The sequence below is a fragment of the Salvelinus sp. IW2-2015 genome, linkage group LG3 (genome assembly GCF_002910315.2).
Source record: "Salvelinus sp. IW2-2015 linkage group LG3, ASM291031v2, whole genome shotgun sequence".
In the NCBI taxonomy this organism is placed as follows: Eukaryota; Metazoa; Chordata; class Actinopteri; order Salmoniformes; family Salmonidae; genus Salvelinus; species Salvelinus sp. IW2-2015.
The window spans coordinates 17,499,194-17,502,037 of NC_036840.1; positions in this window are offsets into that span (position 1 = coordinate 17,499,194).

Below are 2,844 nucleotides of genomic sequence, written 5' to 3' on the forward strand. Positions count from 1 at the left end.
GCCAATGGATTGGTTGATGTGAGTACCTAAGAATTTCTAACGTTCTATATGGATTCTGTGAATATATGAAAAGATGATGCATTTTCTGTGTAATTGATTACTAGAGATTTGATCAAATAATAATTGGACTAATATTCATATACTAACTTGCACACCCAGAGGTAGAGGGAAATAAGGGGTGGGAAAATAATAAATACGCATTTTCTGAGTTGGTCCCTTTTATGGATCATTTGATGAAGATGAGGTTTAAGCATTATTAAACTGTCTACGAAGTCTGGGCAATTGTCTCAGTAACTGATTGGAGTGTGTCCACTTTTGGTTAACTTACCCTTGGGCGGCAGGTAGCCTAGTGGTTAGAGCGTTGGGCCAGTAACCAAAAGGTTGCTGAATCGAATCCCCGAGCTGACCCCCCGTGTATATTACATTCGGGTTGGTTTACAAACCCCATTGACAATTTACATTTACATTTAAGTCATTTAGCAGACGCTCTTATCCAGAGCGAAACTGATTAGGGCCATTAGCAAAAGAATCACCGTCTGCCGCTCAAATGAATGTGAGACAGGTAAAGAGAGAGAATAGCCAAGGAGTCCAGTAGTCTAAGGGTTGTGCCACTGGGAACTTCATGAAGAGCTGAAAGGAATGGATAGGTATAGGCCTAAGCAATATAACTTCAACATGATAGGAAGAATACTAATACTCACTTCCATATTGCTTATACCTATCCAATCCTTACAGATCTACAGTGCCATGCAGGGGCCAGACCATTGTTGTGTCTGGACAGTCCATTAGTAATTCCTGTGTAACCAAAACAGTAGTAGCCTGAAAGCCATAACAGAAATTGTCATTCGTGTAATTAATTTCATGCCCTGACCTGCTTCTCGCCTCTCTCCACAAATGCCATCTCTAGCTACGAGACAGATTACCCCAAAAAGGGTTGTGGGCGGGGCTTACTAACGGGCCGTGTGTGTGTGTAAAGAATACACCATAGGCCTGTAGAAAACTCTCAACATATGGATGTCCACAACCATATAAAGGGATCTTGTAGGCTACACACTGGAAAGGCCTACCCAAGCAACGGTGCACATAGCCAATCATATCAAATGGCTCCTGAGTGGCGCAGTGGTCTAAGGCACTGTATCTCAGTGCTAGAGGTGTCACTACAGACCCTGGTTCGATTCTGAGCTGTATCAACTGGCTGTGATCAGGGAGTCCCATAGGGCGGCGCACAATTGGCCCAATGTCGTCCGGGTCAGGGAAGGGTTTGGCCGGGGTAGGCCGTCATTTTAAATAAGAATTTGTTCTTAACTGTCTTGCCTAGTTAAATAAAGGGGGGAAAAAATCAATCAATCACTCGAAAATGCATGATGAATAATTATGGCAAGGCAGTAATTAATTTAGATGTTCTAATGGTCCATCCATGCTAATGGTTCATTTGTTGAACTTCTCCAAATCGCGTCTTGTCGAGCGCCGCCACCTTGTGGCCAAATGAGGCGTTGTACAACCCATGAACGACCCGAAGATCAAAGATGAAAAGTTATAATAATTTACATTTCAAAACGTTTATTTTGCCTATAATAAACAGCCTTAATGCAAGATCTTAAATAAGAAAATCGTGTTATGTTTGTTGGAGGGAACATATTTCTACCCACTTAGTTACAGTGGGGCAAAAAAGTATTTAGTCAGCCACCAATTGTGCAAGTTCTCCCACTTAAAAAGATGAGAGAGGCCTGTAATTTTCATCATAGGTACACTTCAACTATGACAGACAAAATGAGAAAAAAAACAAATAAATTCCAAGGAAAATCACATGTGTAGGGATTTTTTTAATGATTTAAAATTTGCAAATTATGGTGGAGAAATAAAGTATTGGTGCACTCTAACAACAAGCAAGATTTCTGGCTCTCACAGACCTGTAAACTCTTCTTTAAGAGGCTCCCTCTGTCCTCCACTCATTACCTGTATTTATGGGCAACCTGTTTAACTTGTATCGAAGTATAAAAAGATCTACCTGGTCCACAACTATACAGTCACACTCCAAAACTCCACTATGGCCAAGGACCAGTATAGCAGAGACTGTAACCGGACACCAGAAACAAAATTGTAGACAGCTGCACCAGGTGGGAAGACTGAATCGTGCAATCAGGTAAGCAGGCTTGGTTTGAAAGAAAATCAACTGTGGGAGCAATTATTAGGAAATGGAAGACCTACAAGACCCACTGAATAATCTCCCTGGTCTGGGGCTCCATGCAAGATATACTAGCCCGTGGGTAACAATGATCACAAGAAGCGGTGAGCAAAAATCCCAGAACCAACACGGGGGACCTTAGTGAGATGACCTGCAAGGAGCTGGGAACAGTAAAAAGCCTACCATCGAGGCACAGTGGCACGCCGATTGGGAACGTCAAAGTCCTGCAGTGCCAGACGTGTCCCCCTGCCTTAGCAGTACATGTCACAGGCCCGTCTGAGTTTGCTAGAGAGGCATTTGGATGAATCCAGTAAGAAGATTGGGAGAATGGTCATAATGGTCGTTATGAAACAAAATAGAACTTTTGCGTATAAAACTAAACCCTCGTCGTGTTTTGGAGGACAAAGAATGCTGATTGCAATCCAAAGAACACTACTACTGTGAGCATGGGGATGGAAACATCATGCTTTGGGGCCTAGTTTTTCTGCAAAGGACCAAGGACGGACCTGATCCGTGTAAAGGCACAGAATGAATGGGCATGATATCGTGGAGATTGAGTGAAACTCCCTTCAATCAGCAAGGGGATTGAAAGATGAAAACGTGGCTGGTCTTCAGCATGACAATGAACCAAACAACACCGCCGCGGGCAACGAAGGAGT